Source organism: Zonotrichia leucophrys, chromosome 3, assembly GCF_028769735.1.
Source record: "Zonotrichia leucophrys gambelii isolate GWCS_2022_RI chromosome 3, RI_Zleu_2.0, whole genome shotgun sequence".
NCBI classification, from domain to species: Eukaryota; Metazoa; Chordata; class Aves; order Passeriformes; family Passerellidae; genus Zonotrichia; species Zonotrichia leucophrys.
In genome coordinates, this window is record NC_088172.1 from 25,220,957 (window position 1) to 25,229,161 (window position 8,205).

The window sequence follows — 8,205 nt, forward strand, 5'->3', positions numbered from 1 at the left end:
TTTGCTTAAACGCCATTCCCCCTTGTTCTATCACTACAGACCCTGTGAACAGTCTCTCTCCATCTCTCTTGTAATCTCTTTAGGTGTTGGAAGGTGATCTAAAGTTTCCCCCAGGCCCTCTCCTCTCAAGGCTGAGCAGCCCCAATTCCCTCAGCCCATCTTCTGAGGAGAGGTTTTCCAGCCCTGCGATCAACCCTCTGTCCTCCAGACTCACTCCCACAGCTCCATGTCCTTCCTGTGCTGGGACCCCAGAGCTGGATGCAGCCCTGCAAGTGGGGTCTCAGCAGAGCAGAGCAGAGCAGAGGGGCAGAATCCCCTCCCTCAGCTGCTGCCCACAGTGCTCTGGATGCTGCGGAGGATACAGGTGTCCTCCTAGGCTGCAAGGGCACACTGCCAGGTCATGTTGAGTTTTTGCCCACAAACACTCCCAAGTCTTTCTCCCCTGTGCTAGTCTTGATCCATTCTACAATTACTTATAACTACTGAAAGAGGAGAGTGTTCCACAAATTACTTATAATTTTAATTTTAATTATTTATAGTTTCCCTTTTAGGATTATTAAACGCAATTTCCAGAGGACCTAAGTTAAAAAAGGTGAGAGGTAGTTAAAAAATGAATTTTAAATATACATTTTAAAGATGTGGCTAGGGTATGTTTCAGGTATTTTATAAAAAAATGCATTGTCCGAGCTATGGAGTATTGCAAAAATAGCTGGCAACAAAATGGATCTGTTGTAATTTATGCTTGAATTCAGATTATGTGGATTTAATTATTTGCATTTTAAGTAAATAAAATGTAGACAGAAAACATATCTATACGTTTTAAATCTGAAAATAACTGAATGTATTTTTCATATTATTTTTGCATTTATCCTCATCACCAAATTCTCATAGTTCTTAGTTTTCTCATGGTTAATTTATTACTTCTCTGACCTCTGCTAAAAAAAGTAAGTTATTTAATATTCATGTTTCGGAGATGAAAAAAAATTATTACATTCATTGGGGATATTTCAGGCTAAAGGAAAACCTATTCCACTTTTAAATTTCTTGTTAAGCTTGTAAGGAATAGATGGATAAATACACTGATTACAAAGTTTCTAGATTCCTGGTCTCCTGATTTCCTACAGATATCATGAGGTTTATAGAAAAGACCTCTGGCCTAAAGTCAGAGATTTAGACACTAAGAAGAAAATAAAGAAATCAAACCTATTTGGGAGCCCACATACTGAAATGAAATTAAAAATTATTTATTGTAGTTCCTTTGCTTATTTTGAAAAGTTGCACTTGAGATGCTGCATCTAAACAGTGGATACGTTGTGTGCATTGATCAGCTGGGCATCCTCTAAACTGAGCCTGTTCAGTCCCCTTTCATAAGGCAACCAGGACAAGGTGCACATGTATTTTTCAGATTACACGTGTCTGGTGACATGGAGCTGGGACATGGCCAGTGAACTCATCTAGACCTGGCTTAGAAGCTGTAACTCACACCTAGGCCACCATTCTCTGTAGCAATGGCACTGAAGGGGCTGCTGCCTCCAGCCTGCTTCTCTTGCCGGTTTGTGCTCCTGCACTAGTCACCTTCATAACTCTCCTGGCTGAGTCTTCTTTCCATTCAGAGTAAGCTTGATTAAATGGATTAGGCAGTTTTCATCACAGCTTTACTAGAACTGCCTTTTTTTGTAGTGCAGGACTATCCACTCCAATCAGTGCAACTATTGCTGGAGAACGATATGTAAGGAAATTTGTGGGCTTTGCATGATGGGACTTACAGCAGCTGACACAGAATGTTGCCTAAACCAGCTAGAGAATATACTAATAAAAGGAATATATTGGAAATATTGCCAATTTCTTAGAGCAAGGTGCTGGCAAGAAACCTTGAAAAAGACACCATGGATAAATGGAGATTCATGGTGTAATACTTTGTTCGAGTCTGTGTCCTATTACCATTTATGGACAGCTGGACCACTCTCCTCTTTTAGAAAACACAAGGAAAAGGCTCAAAGAGAAGAGAGAAATATTTTCATAAACTATTTAGCTGTCTTAGGCCTTAACTTAATGGAAAATGGGAGTCCTGAGTTCCTCATCTTTTCTGAGCTTATTTGGTTTCAAGCCCACAGCATGCACTTCAGTGAAGAGTGATGAGGCCACAGAGCACCTGAACCTGAGACCCACCTTTCTCTCACCTGGGGAGAGCTGGGTCATCGTGGAGGGAGCTCAGTACTGCTTATGAAGCAATTTTTCCTTTAATGCTGTCAGTCAAAGTTTGATTTCTATGCTGGATTTATCTCATAAATTTTTTAGTTAATAAGTTAATGTAGCTGTGCATGAATGTAATTGTTCTCTAAATGTTACTGAGATATTAGTTTTTTAAACACTAAGAACTACATGGAAAGTATCTGTCTTGTAATAAAAGTTACATTTATTTCCATCTAGGTTGGAATTTTATTGGTTGTTCTGCTGTTCCTGAATTAAGATGAATGCCATCTGTGGTTCACTTAATATTTTATAGGTTTTTATTACAATCTCACTTTTATTTTTTGTGTCATACCTAAAGTCATAGCTACATTCTCTAAAATTTCTCTTCATGTCAAAGATCACATTATAAAAATAAGACATATTGTCATGATGAAAATTAGTTTACATTTTTTCTTCAATGGGATTTTATATCAATAATTTCTATTATTACAAAATTGGCTTTTTCTCATTTTTTCCTCACTCTTGTTTTCTGCTAGTATATATGACAGTGCCATATGTGTTAATCATAATATTAGAAATATCACTGCAGTGATATTACACAAGTTTGGCTACTTGTAATCCATTGGGACATTAAAACTTGGCCTGATGCAATTCTTGCATTGCTTACCAGTCTAAGTCTAGTCACAGCGAGCCTTGCAGCATCACAGAGTCACAGAATCAACCAGGTTTGAAAAGACCTTTGAGATCATCGAGTCCAACCCATGACCTAACAGCACCTTGGCCACCAGACCATGGCACTGAGTGCCGCATCCAGGCTTTTCTTAAAGTAAAAGGAAGATGTAAGGATTCTGGATTGTTAACAATCCTGATGTATACTATTGAGTTCTGATGTTTACTATTGAGGACTGAAATAGTTTCAGAAGTGGGAACTGGAACCCAGAAGGGAAATAACTCCTTACTGGAGTTAGTAGCAGGTAGGGCCACAATGAGAATTTGGGGACATACTGGCTATGTTGTCCTTCCAACTTAGTAGCATGTAAAAATACTATGTAGTCTATATGTTACCTGCATTTTGAAAGGAGCCCTAACAAATTGTTAATGACATTTGAAATCAAAAGAACAAATTGTAGTTTTGTATGAAATGATTAATTTTTTCATAAATGTACCAAAAATAGTTTAACATTTCTTAACGGGATCTATGCATGCTACCTGCAGTCAGTCATTTTACACAGTGATTGCAATATGAGAATATAGGCATAAGAGCTGCAGTTTCTCACTTTTGCAAAGACAAAATAAATTTAGAAATCGAAGTAAAAAAGATTATGGAAGTGATAAATCAGAACATTGATATTGGCTACACTAAATACAATTGGAAACAAATTACTTTGGCATAATTATCAATATATCAAAACAGTTTAGTCTCTATCTTGACAAATTCTGTTTATGTTTCATTCGTCAGCAAAACCAAGTACCAGGTACCTTCCAGTAGACCTCAAGGAATATCCATTAAAAATACAAAAATAGCACTTGAAAAATGAAAGCCAGACTTTTATGGAAAAAGGTAACCCAAGATAACATACAGCTGATGACTTAAGGCAATATAAATAAATTCTGAGATTAAGTGCTGTGGAATTAATATTATTCAGTCTTGTGCTTGTCAGAACTACTCTCTATCTCTACAAATACCCAACCATTTGGGATGACAGAGTAAGGTAGAGCTGTGAATTTTCTTTAGGATAACGTTAACTGCAGTTTAATGAACCTGTACAAGAAATAGTGTTTAAATACAGGAGTAATTTCTTCTAATGCTAAGCTTTTAATACAGAATTCTTTTTTCTGTAGATGCTGCACAGCTGGATGTCTATAGATCTCAGAAATAATATACATAAGCTCTGTTCTGCAGATGTACAGTAATAAAAAGAATATAACTAGCACCACTTAGTGCCACTGTACAGCACAACTTGACTTCAAATACCAGAAGTATCTGATGCTATTAGAAAGTAAAGAACATAAACTTTGTGTTTCATAAATACATTTAAAAATAGTTTTGTCATTCTTATTTTTCCTAGATTTCTATTTATCTTGAAGTTCTTATTTTCCCCCTCCCAAGATTTAAAGTGTTTTTAGAATGTTAAAAAAACCCCATTATATTTGCAATATCCTCTTTGGTATTATCTATGAAGATTCAAAGGTATGATGGACTGCTAAAATCTGCTGAAGCTATTCCATGCTGGAATGTAAATTTAACAGAAGTCACTTGGCTGATTAACACCAGAGGATCACCTAACTACACACAGGTGGAGATTTTAAGGTTCCCATAATCTACATTGGAAAGTTGCTGTGATTTTGCTCCTCCCTGGGGAAAAGTCAGACCAATTTCTTGGATTGTCTTTGCTCAAGCAGCCAGGTAGGCTGGTTGGATAATGTGGGGGAATATGTTGAGTCTCTACCAGAGGGATTTATGTTTCTAGTATTCCTTTAAACGCTTAATAAAATAGTGGAATCAAACCAGGGCCACTCACCCATGAACTCATACAACTTTTTGTTTGATTGATTTGGTTTTTGAATGTTAATGTCATAGTAGAGAAAAAGCAAAATTGTATATACCAGACTGATACTCAAAAGTGAGCCTGAGAAAATACTCAGGTTTTCTTTTGCTTCATTTCTGGCAGAGTTGGAATATGTTGTGTTGAATTTTTTTCAACACAACACATTTGTGCTGAATGGATGTATATACATTTTTAATAGAACCTTGAGCCCTGTCAGTTAAAAAAGCTGAGATGATTCTGTCCATCCAGACAAATCAGAAATCATATTAGTGATTATTAAGAGCAAATAATTTTCCTCAATAAAAGCTTTAATAAACAGGAACATGTACAGTTTAAAACACCAATAGAGAAGACCATACATGAAAAATGGTTGCATCTACTGTTAGCTCATGATCATGATGTTGTCATTAAATCAGTAATTCATTAAATTTATTTATTGCATTTTTTTTCTTTATTTAATTTAATTAATAGGGCTTTTATATGCATGGATATTCTATCATAGACATTTTTATAGTAGTTATGATAAAGAAGCAGCTGTTTTATAATTTTAGAGCACTATGTATGTGTTGTTTAAAAGATAAAAAATTAGCTATTTTATATTATATTAAAGATGTGCTTAGTATTACTATATTAGATAAGCTGCCCAAACATGTAAGTCAGAGTAATATGATGCCGAATTTTGCCCCAAAAGGCGAGAATAACTGCCTAAGAGACTCAAGTAAGTCAGCATAGACAGGAGGTATTTTATTACGACGCGTCGGAGAAATCACAAAGGGATTTCTAGCTATCTCATAACAGAAGCAAGCTTTTATACAATCTTGGGTGCAGGGTTACATCATATTCATAAGAGGCGTGGTGTGGGCGGAGCGTGGGCGGAGACATCTATTTTGAGGATTATTCATGGTGGTCCTTCGTTGCCTTCCTCATGGGCGCGGGTCTTCTGATGAGTCTTCCTCTTTAAACTTTTGAACTCTTATCCTAATATGGTCAATTCCCGGTGTACTTGGCTTGGTTCCCATGGCTTGGCACGGCTCTTAGGGTCAGTTTGACATTGTCACGGCTCTTAGGGTCAGTTTGACATTATTAGCTCTGATCATGCTTAGCTCGACAATTCCCTTATCCCTATCTCTCTTTATTGTTTGCCCTGCTTCAAACAGAAGGATCCACCAGGATTGCTTCTGGATTAATGAATAACCTATCATACAGCATTATCAATAATTCCAGGATTGCTTCCGGATTAATGAATAACCTACCATACAGCATCATAAGCAATTCCTGAGTGTGGATGGGGCGAATCCCCTTGTACCTAACATGAGACCACCCGCCGGTGATATGGGATATGGCTCCAGTGTTAGGGGTCGCGTGAGTAGCTAATGGGATGGGAATGGGATAGGACTGCTCAGAGTTGATTTTCAGTCTGTGGCTCTGCCTAAGCATTTTGATAACAAAGTTATGTTCTTGTGCAGTAGTAAAATGCTGATCGGATGGGCAGTTTGGGGCTTCAAATAGATACTTTAAATTTAGGGGGAAAGAATGGAAAACGTGCAAATCAGGATGCAGTAGTATTTTATTTTATCTTTATTTATGTTTGGAAGGGACTGAGACAAAAGATGACTTTTATGTTTCTTTTTATTTTTTTACAAAAGCATCTAATTAAATATTGTCTATTGTCTTTCAGTTTCAGCCCAGATGAGAGAGATTGCTGAAGGGCAATGAACTGTCTTCATCTCTGAAATGTCTCACTCAATTAATCTGTCAGGTCAAACCTGTTTTGACAGTGAAATCTTTATTTTTGTTTTTTAAAGGAGATTCAAAGCTTGTGAGAGGTGCCAGACTGACAGTACAGAAAGGTGAAGCCCTCTGTTCACAGAAGAGATGCTGCTCATCAAGTAACATCAACAGTTAAGATTTTACTAGGAAGTTCACACAAGCCTTAGCAATAAAGTACAGTTGCTTCACAATTGATTTTGCAGGTCATAATTTTAAAAACCACAACAAAGTCTAAAAGATAGTTTCTCACTACAACTAAAAGCAGCACCAGGTTTATCAGCTTTTATATCTTAGTTTCCTACTTTATTTTTTTGTGTGTATGAAGTTGTTTTCAACTTGTTTACATTTGACTACCCATTGTGTAAGGTCAATTGAGATTTTGTGCTGCCATTTTATATCCATACTGGATCTTTTTGAGATGATCCTTACCACAGTAACTCATTGTCAGATATCTGCAAACTGGGCAGCAGTATATTGTTATTACACTAGATAGTACAGCAGGAAAAGATGGAACATGGAAGGGGAGGAAGAATAAGAAAGAAGGAAAGTGTAGCAAGCTTATAATTCAGTAAAGCATAGGATAGGCAGATGCAGAATATAGAAAATGGAAATAGAGCTGGAGAATTCAGAAATGGAAACAAAGACACTAGACAAAAAAATAGAAACACTTAAAATAAATAGTAAAGAATGTTAAGTATGCATATGAGGGCACAATAAATATTTATGAAAGAATGTGCTCATTTTTGGAGTATACTTGTTATACACAATCATAATGTTCATTTTTCTTTATTACAGCCATGGGACTACATCAATATTTTTCTTTGCTTGGAGAACCAATATGCATAAGATCAATCTTCCAGAAAACTATTTTGCATTGCTAGAACCTTATATCTTTATTTTTGTTTATTTTTATTCTGTTATATGATTTTTTAAATGTATAAATGTATTGAGTAGTTTCCAAATATATATTTTATTAATTTTATTAATAAGATCCTTGTACTTTCCTTTAAGTATTGCAGCATTCTTCTCAAACAAAGCCTCCTAGTTAATTTTTATTTCTTTGCCTCTTATCCTTTTTTACTCAATGTGTTTGATGAATATTTGTGTGTAAACCCTTTTTATCTAATCCAACACATTTGCATTTGACTTTGAAAAGTAAAACTTCTGTGTTTTCATAGATAAGGTTTTATTACTCTATTCAAAGCATTTGGATTAAAGACTACTGCTTATTGTCCTCTGTTAGTCAAAATGCAGTTGCAGTGTCTGCCTGTTAAAGGATATGAACTGAATGTGGCCCAGCATATTTAGCCTATGTGGCAGGAGCACAGCAAGAAAGAACTACTGATTTTATTAAAAGTCTAAAAAATGCACAAAATATGTTGTCTGTGTTTCTATTGGTGAGGATGCTTGTTTAAATTCATTTAAATTTTAAAAAGATTGAAAATGATTTTACAATACTTTGCTTCTTTAAAACGAACATTTTCTCAATAATCTTATAAGATAAATGTTAGTCCTTAGTGGGATAAGGTTATAATGATTTTAGTATTGTAATTGTGATACTTTTGTTCCCTATGCTTGTTCTAATTCACTTTCATACACCAACAGTAATTTTGATTTGGCTAAATTATTTATAAGAGTTGAATGTCTTTGTGAATATGAAATTAACATAATTCATTATTTTACTACTTTAAGC

At 35.6% G+C, this 8,205-nt stretch overlaps 1 long non-coding RNA gene across 1 annotated transcript; it reads left to right on the plus strand.

Annotated features, from left to right (window-relative positions):
- The first annotated feature begins 4,523 nt into the window (after window positions 1-4,523).
- LOC135446364 (uncharacterized) lies at window positions 4,524-7,850 on the plus strand. The gene is made up of 3 exons (XR_010439756.1): window positions 4,524-4,600; window positions 6,421-6,501; window positions 7,308-7,850. It is a non-coding gene; the product is annotated as an uncharacterized LOC135446364 (long non-coding RNA).
- Window positions 7,851-8,205: the final 355 nt, after the last annotated feature.